The sequence below is a fragment of the Catharus ustulatus genome, chromosome 2, assembly GCF_009819885.2.
Source record: "Catharus ustulatus isolate bCatUst1 chromosome 2, bCatUst1.pri.v2, whole genome shotgun sequence".
NCBI classification, from domain to species: Eukaryota; Metazoa; Chordata; class Aves; order Passeriformes; family Turdidae; genus Catharus; species Catharus ustulatus.
Genome location: NC_046222.1, coordinates 50,832,003 through 50,849,223, shown reverse-complemented (window position 1 = coordinate 50,849,223; position 17,221 = coordinate 50,832,003). Strand labels below are relative to the sequence as shown.

The following is a 17,221-nucleotide window of genomic DNA, read 5'->3' as shown; positions in this document are numbered from 1 at the left end:
ATCGTACATAAAAAATACACAAGTGAGATACAGATGAAACGTTACCATATCACCTGATATTGGAGAGAACAATCATCTAAATTCTTCCTATTTACAAGTGTTTTACCATTTCACACAGCTGCAAAACTGGAAAGCACTGCCTTTATGTTATTTTTCTGTCTTTGTTTTGTTATGGAGGCAAGTTTAAGAACTAGAGTTCAGCTGTTAGAAACATGACAACTCACTTCATAATCCTCTATTTTCTGCTGTCCTGTTTCTCATATTCCATTCTCAGCATTTGTAGACAGAGGATTCCTCAATTCCTAACACAGATTATATCATGAAACCTGCAGTGCTTATTTGGAGGGAAAAAAGTAAAGAAACTCACAACTAAAGCTGATAATGTATGCCAGACTTGTTCTCAAATTGAGTGATTTAGATACCCATTCATTCTGTAAATCCTGGACAAAACTGGGATTCCTATTCAGTTGTGACCTGTAAGATTATAATAAGGCTGAGCTACAGCTCTTGCTTTGCTTTTCCAGTTTAAAATTATCTGAAGGTATGAGTACCTGAGCAAAACAGTTTAGACTACCTAAAAGTTAATGCAATAGATTCTAGTACTTCATGTGATTTCCTAAACACATTCTAGGGTATTCTCCGGCCTTCCTGAATCTATCAGGCTCTAATGTAAACACATGCAAAGAAGCAGAAGACCACAAATCAAGAAGTAATTCCTATTGTGTAAAAACAAGGTACAAAAAATTAGTACTCCAGCAAAGTATTTCCTTGAGAAATTATTGTTGTATGAAAGGCTGCAAAATGGATTTCTGAAACTCTACAATCCCTGGACAAAATATGTAAAAAAAATCTGACGTGTTGCATTTCTGAGAACAGGTTAAGGACAGGAGATGTTATCAAAAATGTGATCCAAAAAAATAAGATATATTCCATTGTCTTTCCAACAGCAATAGCAACAGATCCAGTGCTGTATTAGTTCCACGATTTCCAAAAACAACTGTCCCCCACGCCACCACCACCCCTTTTTGCTTTGTTTTTTTAATAAAGGCATACTCTCCAGGTTAAGTACTGCTTCACCATTAAAAAATGCAGAATGGAGGCACACAGCTCTCAAAGCATTCCATTTAGATTGCTTCTACAAAAGTCCTAGAAATAAACAAGCAGCACACATCTTTAAATTCATAGTGCTGAACTTTATGGCAATTCAATCTTCTAGGTATGAAAACACATAATTTCACCAAAGAGATCTTTCTATTGTTACACTGTGACTCAAAGAACAAATCCACATCTTTTACAAAACTTGCTTCAATATATATGTGGTGTTAAGCTACAAGCATAATTATTATGTTTTCACCAGAGTTAACAATACATTACACAGGCACTAAAATCTTTCAGATATATAATACATGGACATAATACATCAAGTACCACTTTCCCCCCCTGCAGGTTCACAGGTTGCTAACACTCTACAAAAATGCTTTTAACATCCTCATGGTGTTTTCACCACAAAATACTTTACTGTTTGGATTTTGCTAAGGACAAGAAGCCCTATTCACATAAAGACTGCATTATACAGATGACTACTCAGCACAGCACTGGGTAACAACTCCTGCACCAAAGATCTTCTACCCTAAGATGAAGGCAAGTAGAGAAAAGATGAGAAAGCACAGTAAGCCAATACTAGTTAGCAAAATAAGTATCAACAGATTGATTCACACTCAGATTTTAGAAGTTACAGAACACATTTAACAATAGAGACAATTTAGAAATCTGTGTAGGAGTATTCTTAAGCAGCAAAATAAAAAGGAACCCTCGGTTGGTCTACAATATCCAGTTCACCTTTTTCTAAAGTCAAAGGTCTCCTTCACTGACACAGCTCTGTTTGGAACAGAAGATTTTTTCCTACAGACAAAAATATTTATGTAGTCACATCACAGCTGTAAAAGTACATGACAGTTAAAAAAATTAAATTAGATGTCTCATTCTGGAGGCTTCAATTTCTAAAATCACTGTATGCATAGACTGGAACATTTTTAGTTCAAAGAACTTTACAAACAAGACCATTCAAGTTAAATTCAATAGGGGAATATCTACCAGAAATCAGTATAGAGATAGTATCGGTATACCTACATAATACGTATTTTGAAGAATCCCTGAAAAACACTTAAGTCCACTAACAGAAGTGAATACATGTATTCATGTATCAAGGAATTATTGTAAGGTATCTTTTAATCAAGTCCACTACCTGGAACAAAAACCCAACTGAACAACTCCCCAGATTTGTCTCTTTGTGCAACTCTTTACACATCAAGAACTTATTTGCGAAGAAAAATAAGCACTCATTAGAAACAGAAGGGAGAAATTTGGATAAGCATTAGTTTAAGTTGTTAATTTTCAGTTTAATTCTAATTATCCAGAGAAAATTGAAGTTGAAACTGCTTATCAAATTACTTGGGCTGAGCAAGTGAAGCAAAATATTTTAGCAATTCTTATAATGTGCTCTGAAAACACTCTACTTTAAGGCAGCTATATTTTTTTTATAGCTACAAATTATCAAGTTAAAGTGCTTAACTATTGCACTAATAAAGGCATAATTACTTTTGCCATTCAGTAAAATAATTTGTGCATGCCAGACAAATGCACATGAGAAACCTGTTATGATCCTAAACCAAATGTGAAGAGCCATGCAGTGATGTACAGTTGAGTGTTTCAGAGACCAACAAAAGCGTCTGGCAATCCCGTAGAACTAAATTCAATAAAAATCACGCATCTCCTCCCAAACCCACCTCAGCAGCAGAGGGAGAATTCATTCTCATGAAAGAATGACCTTGTGACCATGGCACAGCACTAAATCTTACCTTGTCCTATATTTGGCTTTGTAGGACTCCTTCTTATGATTCCTGGACAAATCCTAATCTTGTGCATTTAACCACTATTACTGTTGAAAAGAGAATAAAGATCCCACTGATATATTTTTTGATACTTCTAATTTAAAAATTATTTGCAAAAGGCAAAAAGAAATCCTAAAAAGTAGGCTAATTTCAACCAAGGGCGGTAGAAACCCAGAGAGGTTTACAGATCTGTGAAGAACTTGAGACAGTCACCTTCACCCATCTGCCTCATCTCACACAATGCTGCTCATGTTCACTCTGATCCTGAAGTCTTTGGTGATGAAGGCTGCACAATTCCCATGCAATCTTCTCTCTTTCACTCTTCTCCACTGCAGTGTTTTTCCTTTCCTTCTAACACAAAAGACAAGGTAAGCCCCCTTCATTAGCAGAAGGCACAACCACTCATTCACTGTAGGAACTTCTCACATTTCCTGGGACAAACATCTCTCTTCAGTCCTACCACTTAGATGAAAAAAAAACCCCAAAACCTCTCTCTTGCTCTGTGTTTCCTAGTAGGCTATTTTTTGTCTAGATCTATGATCATTCTTGCGGATTTGCTCTAGCTGTTCTGCCTTGGGCCGTTCATTTCTTTGAACTCAAGTGTTCCAAATTACACAGTGCTCCTGCTGAGGCTTCACTAATGCTAAAATGCAGTGGAGGGACTGCTTTACATGCCTTGCACAGCATCTTCCACTTTGTATGATCCCTGTATGGTATCCTGCCTCAGCGTGCAAGGCTATTGATTCATGTCAAGGTTACCAGCCAGGCATTTTCTTCGTATCTTTTCGGCAGGACTACTACTTTGAATGAATATTGCAGTCACATATTGCTTCTTAACATACACTGAAAATGTCTGTGTTCCTTCACAGAGGGGAAACTATATTTCAGAACTTAGTTGAATTGCTGTTTTGAAGGCAAAAATGCAAACAAAATGAAAATTAGACCAGTCTGTGTCACGATGAGATGTGACAAAACAGAAAAAACCATCATTCCTGGTGCTCAAAGGAATTTTCTGACAGGAGCAGGAGATGATTATTTATTCCATGTTTGTATACTAAACGTCTGAAAATCCTAGGACATTGTCTCACGCTCCTGGAAAAGTATTTTGGTGTTAGGCCAAATACTTTCACTAAGTTTTACTCAACAAAGCAGTGAGAAAAGAACTGGGCATTCTTAGACAGCTTACCCATTGCAATTTTTGATACTTAGTATTTCTAGCATCAAACCAGGTCTGCAGGAACTATTATTCCACACACGTTTTGCTACTAGTCTTGTTTTGACAATCACCAGTTTTCAAAGACTGATTTTAAACACAGGTATCAGTGAGTAATCTAAACTCCTTTGAATTACCTATTATGGTACTATAACGTGGGTGCTACCTCCTCCCCATCCACGCTATTAACTTTTTGCAACATTCCTATGTATACTAATGAAGAAACTCATACTCTTTACACGTCCTTTTCATAAGGTTTTAGTATAATCCTAACCAATTTTAATTTGGATAATCCAATACTTAAGAGTTTGGCTCCTAAAACATTACTCAGTAGAGGACTCAATGATGGGCTGATTCACACCAGTGATATTTGTTAACTGCTGGCATTTGTGCATCCTCACTGGCTGTGCCACCAGTTTACAGAACTAGCCATGACATCCATTTCTACCTGTGATGAGCCATAAATTTATAAGAACACAATACTGGCTTTCAATTTTTTAAAAAAGAGCACTTCAACTTTACAAGAACTTTACAAGGGCTTTTATCCCTAACTTATTTTGCTTTTGCAACTATGACCTCAACAATGATTCTATTATGATTTATAGTGAATGGTTTCTTTATATTTTAGACTTCAAAGTATCACACTAGACAATATAGGAATTATAATCCATATAAAACAATATAGATTTAAAAACACAACCCCAGAATCATACAAAATCATAATTGAACTTCTTCAGCTGCATGTGAGCAAGTGCCTGTGAAGCATGAAACACAAGTTAAAAATGCCTTGCTGAGAAGAAAACAAAAAATATCAAAAAGGTTTTGAAGACACGTGCAAGGGCTTAGCAAGTTGCATTCTGCTCAGAAGAGCACTTTTGTGGCACAGTGATAGAAATTGTAAGAGACTGATGTGGTTTATCACTTCTTCCCAGTTAGGTCCCCTGACAAGAAAAGCTGTGCAGCAAAACCTACTAGCCTTCAGCTTTGGCTTGCAAAATTCACACCCCAACTCAAGATCAATGGCTCACAAAAGATTCAACGTTTATGTTTCTTGTACATCTCTAACAATCTTGTTGATCTTCAAGCAGTCATAACCTACATTAAAATATTTCCTCATTAACAAGCTGGTATGCTCCCTTATTGCATTCTTAGGCACTAGAACTGTCTTTCGGGATCAGTTTACAGTTAGAGAAAATAATTTCATTTTCATTCAAAAATAATTCCATTTTCTTTCCACTTGGAACAGAACTGACTACTTCAGTACTGAACAGTACTCTAGCACAATAGCAGTGACAATACAACCTTATTCAAATGATAGTATCAGCACTTTTCTCAAGTTAATTGCTTTCCTTGAATTCAAAGACATGTATTTTCTTTTGCAACTGGTTGAGGCTTTAAAATACATTATAATCAAAAGACCACCACAAACACTGGTGAAAACAATAGTTTCACAGCATGTATTAAATCTAAACATTAAAATAGTCTGATGACAGAAAACATTAATTCTAAAAAGCACTGGAAAATTAAGGAAGTCTATTTTAGTATAATACCTCCTGTTCATGATCTTCTTATAAAGAACATTCCAAAGTTCTTTGAAATAGATAAATTGAGCATCTAAATAAAATTATCTTTAAATCTAGGAGCCCTTAAAATTACTAGTAATAGCCAAACAAAAACAAACCCCTAAATTATCAAAGCACACATGTCCAAATTTTTTAAAAGTACAGGAAGTATTTGGATAGGATAGAAAATAGAGGGATGCTGTATCTATGCCAAGGGGGCCTTCTGCTAGTTACCATCAACCATATTTTATCTCTGTTTCAGCTTGATGAAAGCTGTTAGTCTCACTACAATGTTTTTAGGCTCTGAACACACTCCAAAAATTTCTTTCACTGCTGTCACTCAATTACTGCCAACTTGGGGCAATGTAACTTATTAAAAGTGTGCACACACTGCCTAATACACAGACTTTTCTCACTTTCACTGGAACTGAATTTAAGCTGAATAAAAAAAACATCATTACTCTTTTCAGGCCAACTCTTTCACTCCCTAGAAATGTCAGCACAAGTGGCAGGGCATGACTTTCTGTACTAAGCCTCAAAGCAAGAAAAGATGGATATCGTAGGCAAAAATATTATTATAGCAGGAAAATCTACCATGTCAAATATCATTAACACATCACTCAAAAGTGCAGTAACAAACTCAATACATTAAAATGAACGGTCCTGAAGAAATATTTTTCCTGTGGATTTTGCTACAGCAGTGTAATCACTCTGTCCACAGGTTAGAATGACTCTGGATGCTGTGGACACATCAGAGCAGGATCAAAGCATGCTCTGAAACTGGTTTTCAGGTACTATGTTATTCTATGTATTATTCCATCTCCCTTTTAAATTCAAAGGTCTGCCTCACAAGCAAGGATTTTAAATGTGTAATAAAAACCCTGAGTACCATTTTTGCTCAGTAATTTTGTTGAAGCAGTTTCCACAGGATGACAAGCATTCAATCTCACACATCTCAAAACTTTCTAACAAAGGCAGAAAATTGCCTTATTTACTCTTTGGTTTACATGCAGCAGTGTTAACCCTTGCCATTTTCTTTAAAAGCCCTATTTTGTTGTTGTTTGTCATTTAAATAATACTTTCATATCACCCCACATATATGGACTACAAACAACTCCTCCCTGCTCTGAATTAAGAAAAAATACCAAAGGTGAAAAGTCTATGTAAATTACTACTGTGCACTTTCCAGTGGTTGCATGGGTTTCTCTTGTGTTTACCTGTGTCCTGTTAGAGCACTTTTGTGCACAAATACAGTATTTCAAACTGCACCCCAAGTACCTCCTTTTGTGACACTCATGTTCACGGTAAGACAGATGAAGTTGGGAATTCATAAAAAACAAGCTTTTACATGGGATAAGTGTGTCCCATTCATAATGTTACTTTAAAACTCCTCAGATGAGAGTTCCTCAAAGGGCTGTTTTCTTATCATCTTTTCTTCTGTATCATGAATATAGATCATGCACACAGAATAATAGCATTTTCTTTGCACAGTAGACTGCAGTGAAAACACTTATGGCTATTTCCTATATTTTGAGCAATCCATATTCCTACCTTCCACAGCATTTTATGACATGGCAACTTTTCCACAACCTTAACAAGGTACTTAGCAGTAACAAAATCCAACAAAACTAGAATTCAAACTGCATTTAGGTGTTTCTAAAATCACAACCTAGGGTCTTTACTAAATCCTACTGAAGGGTTTTTATTGACTAAACGTACTTTAAAGGTACATTTGTCATCAAAGAGCTTTTGATCCTCCATATTTCTCTTGGGTCAGAACCACAAGTTATGCTGGTTTTGTTTCTTTTCCTTCTGGCTAGTATAGCTCATCAGCTTTATGGCAGGAATTAGATCTGAAGCTTCTAGCATGCTTTCCCTCTGCAAAACTCTTACCTCTCTCTGTATTTACATATACAGATATGAGAGTTCCTGCAGTCAGTTTAGTCTAACTACTAAGATGACTGAGTTTAGGTTCTAACAGTGAAGGACTACTTACATTACTATTTACAGCAACAGAATCAGATATTTGGCCATCTTGGAAAGTCAGCAAATGAAAAAACAGGCTAGTAACAAAACGACAAATTTATAGCTACAGGTAAGAAAAAAATCTAATACAGTCTGCCCAGCAGCTGATGCATTTTCATCCCCCAATGTGTCATATATATGCAGATAGATATAAGTAATCATCTGCAAATTATATTCCTCAACGTATTACTTGAAGTACACCATTCTACTTCAGTTATAAATTTACTAAAATTACCTGGAATTTTGAAAACTCAAAATATTTGTAAACTTGAAAAAAGCAAAAAAGCTTTTCGGTATTTGTCCCCGGTTCAACTAGCAATATATTTCTCCCAGAACACATGCCTTCCTCTATATGACATTTGCTTTTCGTGACATTTGAAAGAAACAGCCTGTTTTGATACCGTAGCTTTTTACCAAATGTATCTTAAATTTGCTTACAGATACAAAGGTCACTTGAGGAAACTAAGAATCAGCATGCCAAGTAAGTTTTGTCTCCTTAAGGAACCATAGAGTATCAATAGACCAACATAATTTTCTTTTTATTGTAAAACACGCAACACAACTTGCATTTTCTAAACTATTTCTTCCTAGAGACTGTAGAAGCCATTTTGTCTATTTATAAGTCCAAAGCATCACTTTGTTTTTAGTTTAGAAGTTAATATGCAACATGAAGACACATGTATTTCTGGTGCTATAATTAAATGCATATTCCACCAGACAAGGATAAACTTCCCAAAGGCACGGAAAAGGCCTGAATTGATTTCACATCCTGCAAAGGTAAAGATGCAAATGGTTAAAGATCAGCACTGAAACACTGAATTGAGTCCTAAAGGGCGCCAGAGGAATCAGGAAGAAGATTCAAATTTGGAATTTCCCTTTAACAACAGTTTTCACTGCCTATTAATTAGTCCAAGATTGATGGTTAAAATTATTCCATGTACAATGATGTAGAAATGTCAGGAAAAAAATAGTCTGCTTCCACTGCTTCTTGCATCTGACAATTCTGCAGCAGAAAAGGCAAAAACATCTCACTAAAACATCAATAATCATGCAATGATGCAATTTCATGCCTACAAATTTTCATCTGCGTTGCACTTGTCTGTCCCTAACATATCTGGTGGCAGTTCAATAAGGACTCTTACTTTTTCCATTTATTCTCTGCACCTTGTACTTCTTTCATGTAGAAGTCTACGAAGATTTTGGAATGCCAATTTCAAAAAATTTACCTACGCTTCCTCTAGGCAGCAACAGTGAGTACAGCAATTTCACGATTACAAGCCGCACTGACTATAAGCCACATCTCCGGGTGTTGGCAACATTTCATTCTTTGTCCATACACAAGCCCAATTATAAGCCACTCTGTCGTTCGCAGCGAGGACCCGCGTGCAACAAAGTTGCCAATTAGTAACAGAACCGCGGGGTTTACTGGCTCGGCTCAGGCCGTGAGGGCTCGGCCTGCTCGGGGCTGCCAACATGGCCAGGTGGCCCAGTTCGGTGCTGCCGCTCAGCGGGACCGCTCGGGGCCAGCTGCCGCTGCCGCTGGGCTCGCTCACCTCGGCCCGGCACTGCCCCGCAGTGGCAGGGGGGCATGGAGCCCGCCGGCACCTGCGGCGGCAGGAGGGGATGGAGGCCCCTCGCTCCCATGGTAGGTGGGGACGGGAGCCTGTCTGCTCCTGCGGAGGCAGGCGAGGACGGGAGCCCCCCGCCTTCCCCCCGGGCTGCGGGGATGGCAGTACAGAGCCCCCTGCCTCCCCCCGGGCCGCGGGGCCAGCAGAAGGGAGCCCCCTGCCTCTCCCCCGGGCTGTGCTGCCTGAAGGAGGGAGTCTCCCGCCTTCCCCCCACCGCCCCGCCCTGCTGGCACGGAGCCCGGCTCCACCCGCCACGAAACAAAGTAACCAATTTGTAACAATCGCGTAAAGCCAGGTTTTACTGGCAGGTGCTCGGCTCTCGGCACCTCGGTTGCACTTCTGGGGTTGGAAATGTCAGAAAATTATTCACATATTAGCCGACCCTGAGTGTTAGCCGCATTTCCAGCGTGGGAGCAAAATTTTAGTCAAAACGGTGCGGCTTGTAATCGTGAAATTACTGTATTTGTGCCTAAATGTGGTCATATTATTGGCTTGGTAAATTAGTAAAACACCTCTTGTAATACATATATTGTTCCACCTTGACCTTCCTTTTAAACTTTTGACACAGATTGTATTTACTCCATTTTCAAAACAAGATATATTCATTAACACAGAAAAAAATTGTTATCAGTATTACTGCCAGTTTTAAACATGAAGGTTATGAGACTTGGCTTTTATTACACACAGGATTACTTATTTTGACGATATTTATGGAAAAGAAATACTGAGCTAAAAAGAAGAAAAACTAAATTTAGGTTCCACTAGACACAATATAAATCAGTACCCCAAACACACAGATATAGTCAGACCTTTTGGAAACACCTGCCAAAGATACTGAAAGGTTACAAAAAATTACAGATAGGGCCGGACTTGACAATCAAGCAAATGGGGCTTTGAATAAAAGCAGTAGTCTGAGAGAGGTAGATTTGAAAAACCTGTACCTGGAATAGAGATTTCTGACCTTTCCTTGCACCCCTACTTGCACTTAAATCAAGCAAATAAATGAGTTTTTCACTTGCAATCAGAAAAATACTCATCAAATGTTCCCCTATTCAATACTCCATCTTTTTATAAATTGTAATCTAACAGCATTGTGTAATAAAAGATTATCGAATAACTTCTAGGACTGATTTAGCATTTTTGCTAAACACTGGTTGCTTGGATAAAAATTTTAAAGTGTTATCTGCTGATCTCACAAACTACATAAATCTTGGAGTCGGTACTATTCTTTCACTATCCTTACTTAAAACTTCTTACATGGCCTTGCATTTTCTTGTAAGTCCTAAGGTTAGAGATGATCAACCTTTAAAAAGTCATGAAAGATTACATTCTGATGCAAAAATTGCTTGAAGGGACATAGGCTGTGAATGAAAACAAAAAATCTTTTCACTATCTTTAAAGACTGATTTACAAAATCACCAGGAAGTTCTACAGTGAAAGCCCAAACACAACTGCAAGAACAGACTGAATATTTTATTTTTATATTTTCCATTTGATTTCAGTACCTAGCACTTTCAGCAAAGAATGGAAAATACAGGGTCTAATAGTTTACAGCTTGGGTATATCATTGCAGAGATATTGCCATTACACAAATGTTTCGTACCAAAGTCTGTAACAACTGATAATCCAGTAGAAGTGTATCTTTAATTTTTTGACCACACAGCTTCCAAAAAGGTTTTAGGGAATACATCACCTTTTTCCTCAGGAAAAGAAAATGGCACCATGTCATTCCTCTCATCATACTGTAGTCAAGATACATCGCAAAAATGTCCTGCTGCACTTCAAAGATTTGGTATTTCACTGTTTGACACTGTTCCTTATTCCTTGGGAGCTATTTGATCTTTCATATTCATCTTACACCTGCTCCCACATAGCCCACCCTTGCACCTGGAATCTCTTCTCTTGATTTGTCATGAGTTGGATTTTAGACTTTTAAACAGCAATAATTGAATGTTTCAAGACAAATCAAATGATGAAGATACAACACATTCACAGAATGGCTGAGGTTGGATGGCACTGCTGGAAATTATCTGCCAGCTTGCTGAGGGTGTGCTCTCTCAGTGTTCAGGTTACCAATGATGATGTTAAATGGCACTGAACTCAGAATCAGCACTTGGGACACTCCACTAGTGACTGGTGTCCAGCTTAGCTTTGTGGCACTGGTCACAATCCTTTGAGCTCTTCAACTCATCTCATTTTCAATGCCCTTCACTGTGCTTAGGGAAGTACTGGTGTGTACTTCATTAGCTTGTTGACAAGGATGGATGGGATGCAGAGTTGAAAGCCTCATTAAAGTAAGCAACATCCACCACTGTTTGCTCATCCATCGAGCTAGCCATTGAAGGCTTTCCGGCTGGCCAAGCACAATCTCCCCTGCATAAAAATCCATGCTGACTACTCTCAATCACCTTGATGTCTTCCAAATGTTTAAAAATGGCTTCCAGGAGAACGTGATCCATCACTTTCCCAGTGATCAAGGCAAGAGTGACTGGGAATGTAATTTCCCAGACCCTTCTTGAAGACTGGAGTGACATTTGCTTTCTTCCCCTCAGGAACTTCCTCTGATGGCTATGACCTTTCAAAGAGAGTGGTCTCAATTATTTGCATATATAAATATGAAGCACATGATTTGATATATCTCTACAGGCCTCTCTATACTGAAGTCAAAGATCTCTCACCGCTTTTCCAACTAGAAGGTTGGTAGCACTGCAACAATATGCTCCTTTTCTACCTTTAAATCTACATTTGTGCAAAACTGACAGACATGACTTAGCAAAAAGTTTGACCTAGTAGACTATTGTTTCATGGGTTTTTGGGTTGCTTCACTTTTTTTTTTTTTTTTTAATTACTGGCATGAGCACCAAATACTAAAATTTTGCAGTCTCTTTTGATCACTTCAACATTTTCATTACTTACTGGTTTGAAAATGTAATCTAATATATTAAGAAAGTGCTCAGAAAGGCAGGCAAGGGAGTAGTCATGCTCTCTGTAAACAGAAAAATTAAGAAACACTAGATAATATTATTTTAACTATGGAATATTTAGAACTATAGTAAAGTTCATCTCACAGGAAAGCATGTGATTAGAAGCACATGCAAGAAAATAAAATTCTGCCAGACACACTGTTCTTTTGTGATCTCACTGAAGTACACACCTAATGAAAAACACCTTGGAAACAAAAATCTTGGGAAATGTAACAGCTGATGACCAGAAGAGTGATTGGTTTTGGATTGCTAAGAATTTTTTCATCCTCTGAAAGCAAATCCACAGCAAGTCATTATAATACATTTTGGGAAATAACACCTATTACTTGTTGATCTACTTAGAGTAAAAAATCACCCTACTTTTTAAAGCGGCAATCTTATTTCTAGTAATGTGCACTATTATTACAGTAATTGCACGATTATAAGCCACACTGGATTATAAGGTGCACTCTCGTTCGCAGCAAGGACCTGTGTGCAACAAAGTAACGAATTAGTGACAGAATCACAGGATCGTGGGGTTTACTGGCTCGGCTCAGGGTCGGGCAGGCTTAGCCCGCTCGGGGCTGCCAACGGGGCCAGGTGACCCAGCTCGGCACTGCCACTCACTCACCCAAGACCGGCACTGCCCCACAGTGGCGGCAGGAGCCCACCCACACCCACGGCAGGCGGGGATGGAGCCCGCTCGCACCCACAGCAGGAGGGAGGCACAGAGCCCCCACCTCTCCTATGGGCCACGGGGCCAGCAGGAGGGAGCCCCCCACCTCCTCCCCGCGCTGCCGGCACAGAGCCCACCTCCACCTGCCGCACAACAGAGTAACCAATTTGTAACAATCGCGCAATCCCAGGTTTTACTGGCAGGTGCTTGGCTTGGCACCTCGGCTTGCACTTCTGGGTTGGGAAATTTCAGATTTTTTTTCATATATTGGCCGCCTCTGAGTGTAAGCCACATTTCCGGGTTGGGATAAAAATTTTAGTCAAAATGGTGTGGCTTATAATCGTGAAATTACTGTACTTTCTTCTTCTCAAGGATTTAGGTTCACTCCTTCAAATGACCAGAGCTTTGGAAGCTCTACAGAAAGACAGAAGGGCATTCCTGTATTTCTGAAGTACAGTAATTTCACGATTACAAGCCGCACTGACTATAAGTCACATCCTCCGGGTGTCGGCAACATTTTGCTCTTTGTTCATACACAAGCCGCACCCAATTATAAGCCGCTCTGTCATTCGCAGCGAGGATCCCCGTGCAACTTTCACAAAGTGGTCAATTAGTAACAGAATCGCGGGAACACGGTGTTTACTGGCTCGGGGCTGTGCAGGCTTGGCTCGGCTCCCCCTCCCCCGCCACGGAGCTGCCCTGACCCGGTTCGGCTCCCCCTCCCCCGCCGCGGAGCTGCCTCGGCTCGGGGCTGCTGCATGCTTGCATTTCTGGTTGGTAAATTTCTGAATTTCTTTCCATGTATTAGCCACTCCCAAATACAAGTCGCACTTCTGGGTATGGAGCAAAACTTAAGTCAAAATAGTGCGGCTTGTAATCGTGAAATTACTGTAATCCTTAAATATTGACAGGGTGACATCCTTGGATTCTAGAGTTCTAATGAGAAAAATGGTAAATTGCCAAGGTAAAAGTTCCATATATTTAACTTTGCCTAAAGCACACATTTAAGTGATTCACTTTATGGAGCCTGGAAAGTGACTAAGATCTGTCTACAAAAAAAGACTCTGGCAATGTTTTTTCCTCATTCATTGTTAAAAGAACATCTTTAATGTCCCCACTAATCCCAAACGTGGTAGCGGGTATCCTTGGGAAGAGTCCAGATCTCAGAAAGCTACCTGTCAACTGTATTAAAGCGTGACTGTCTCAAAGCTTATTCAAAGGCAGTGCTTGTCCCACAGCATCCCTCGAGCTGAGCTCCACACTAGGAATGCCTTCCCCAGACTGCACTAGTGCCAGTCTGCAAATGTTCAGACACAGTGACACAATCCCAGGCTAACTAGGACATGATGGTATCGACAAAGGCTAGGAGACTGTTAATTCCTTTGGCAAGAGATGGGAGGGGAAAAATGGGAAGCAGAAGCCCAGCACTCTGTTCCCCACTTCCATACCTCACTTGCCAAGTGGCAATTCATCTGTTCAACACCCACTCACACCATGCACAAAGAAATAGACCAGGGAATGTAGTCTGAAGACTTAGAAACAAAAAATCATTTTGTATTAGTGTCCCAGCTAATGTGAGACATGTGAGATTTCCTCTAGATTTTTTTGTTGGGGTTTTTTTTGGGGTGGTGGTATGTTTCCGAGCACTGCTGCACCATGGAAGTATTTTATTATATAAGCTTAGGTGCCAATTCCATTATTAATGTAATTTGCAGACTAATCTTACTTACTGTCACCACACAGAAGCTGTGGAGGGGTGCTCATCTCTTACCTGAGACTGGATCCTGACTGTGCAGACAGGACTACTACCAAAAAAACTAAACAAAGATGCACTTTCAAATGCTAACAGGCTTAAAAGTTATTGTACCATGCGAAAGGACCTCTATTTTGAGCCTGTTACTTTAAAAAACCTTCCAAGCATGCTGTGAAGTGCATGCTGTCGTTTCCCTTGCTGTTGAGGTTGCATATTGATGAAAACAGATCTATGGCCAATCATCTGCTTATGCTTATTTTTAGTGTGGAATAGGAACTTTGAGTAAAGGAAGAAGCACAATAGCTGCATATTATAAAGTGGAAAAAATGCTCAGAAAAGAAGTCAGCAAAATGCAGTATGTTTCAAGTGTGCTTGATAACTAAATTCAAAATATTATTAAAACTATAATTGATGCACTTTGTGGTAATTATATGAAGTGTTCTTATTTCCTTCCTGCTACAGTCAGAGCATGAATAAACAATCTGCTTTCAATTGCTCTCAGCCATGAAATTTAAAGAAACTGAAGAATATGCAAGTCAAGTAAGAAATTTTAAAAGGGTTGGTGTTTGTTTGTTGAAAAATTTTACTGGTATGTTTCAAAGACTTACGGACAAGCTAACTACTCAAGTACAGTAGTATTCAAAGGTAAATACAATCAATTTCTCCCTGCTCTGAAGGAAATGGTGAATTGGTTTTCATGTACACAGTGAAAGAAAAACAGATTTAAGTACTTAAGTTACTGCAAAGATTTGCAGACATTTCCTTGGTAAAAGGCGTACCATGACTACAAACCCCACAACAGACAGTAACTGTCTTCCAACAGATTTTACTGTTTCATACAGAATACAGTCACTTCATACAAAACTTAGATGAGCTGAGATTTCTTGATTTCAACAATGTGAAGACAAATTTCAGTCTAAGTTCATGTGATTTTAATAGCTGCTACATTTTAGTGCCTGGCTTGTAGATGGTAGCAAGAAAGGAGCTGGTTTATGCCATCTGTTGTTTCTGGTTAGAGAAGTCAAAATCTCAAAAATCCTCTAAAAAATTACCTACCTTAAAGCTAACTCAACTAAGACATCTTACAAAAACCACCAAAAAAGAACTCCAACAGACAACTAATCCAAACCCAGAAAACTGCACTTAGAAAGTAACTATATTGATAATTCATACCCATTTAAAAATTCTTTATCCTATGAGAGAATAACAGATTCTTTTGCCAAGTACTATACTCTTTAGCTTCCTACACGCCCCAAGCACCACCACTCTTCTAGTATATGACATAAAAGCAGGCATGTTACTTAAGCAGCTCTGTGGGTGTATCTAAATCCAGAAAAACAAAACATCTAGAAACTACAGCAATATCTATTGTTTGAAGGCACAGTAGGAAAAACATAGTAAATCTGTCCAGTCATCCAATCTGGAGTTAAAATAGATGACTTAACACTGATATTCCTGAAGAATATTATTACAGGTATTCTAGAATAGAAAAATCACATCTAAGCATTAATGTCAGTTACACTGCTTGAGCCAGAATCTTAGTGAAGTCCCAATTCACAAGCTTTACCAACAGGACCCTGTCTTTCCATGACAAAACACTAGGTAGAATTCCTTCTGTTACTCAGGTTATTTCCAGACCGGATAAAAGAAATAAAGCATTGGTAGGCGCAATTTTGTCTTTTGTTTTGCATGAAATATGTGCCTTCTGAATTCAGCTCAAACTGGACAGCTTCAAAATAAAAAGTCCAAAGGTTTCCATGGACAAGGTGGCACAGGTAGTCCTTGTACAGCTCTCACAGGATTCTCACCAACACAGCTTGACAAGATTCCGGTGGGAAGACCTCTCAGTCTCTGCCTCAAGCTTTTGGTCTCTTCCTCAGATTATCAAAAGACAGCCAATTGTGATGGTTTATTTTCTGATGGAAGGAAGGAAACTTCATGCTGGACTGAGACCACCAACTCATTTCACAGAAAATAAGATGGTAGTAGGTTTTTTTGCAGTTGCCAACTTAAACCGTATTTCAGCTACAGCCCTAGAAGTGAAAGGCTCTGTAATAAATTACCAATCTCCTGAGCCATCCAATTAAAAACATGCACCGTTTTCTTTTAAGCATTATTTTAAGTTCATAAATTTTCCAGAACTGTAAAAAGTAAAACATCAGAAAAATTTAGATTCTTCATGACAAATCATTTGCTTCCTGTATGCCTCTTAAAAATATAATAAAGTTGTCTAAGTAGTAACATGCATTATGTATTTCTATATTACGTTTTGCTCCACTACTTCATGAGTCATGACAAAGCCACCAGAATCTTTATGATTTTTCCCCTCAGTGCTGAGGCTTTTGCTCCATTTCTAAAACCAGGAGCAAATCAAAACCATCCACACAATCACTGCAATAAAGCAAGGTTTCCTTGTATTTCAGTTCTGAAAATGCTGTTTATCAGATATATACCTTTTTCCTTCAGTTTAAATGGAGAAACTGTCATTCTGTAAAAACATGCATCAGGCA

At 38.7% G+C, this 17,221-nt stretch overlaps 1 protein-coding gene across 3 annotated transcripts in view; it reads right to left on the bottom strand.

Annotated features, from left to right (window-relative positions):
- The window catches only part of LOC116992508 (cyclin-dependent kinase 8), a 76,963-nt gene that overhangs the window by 18,593 nt on the left and 41,149 nt on the right, over positions 1-17,221 (bottom strand). The gene's annotated exons all lie outside the window — the stretch shown is intronic.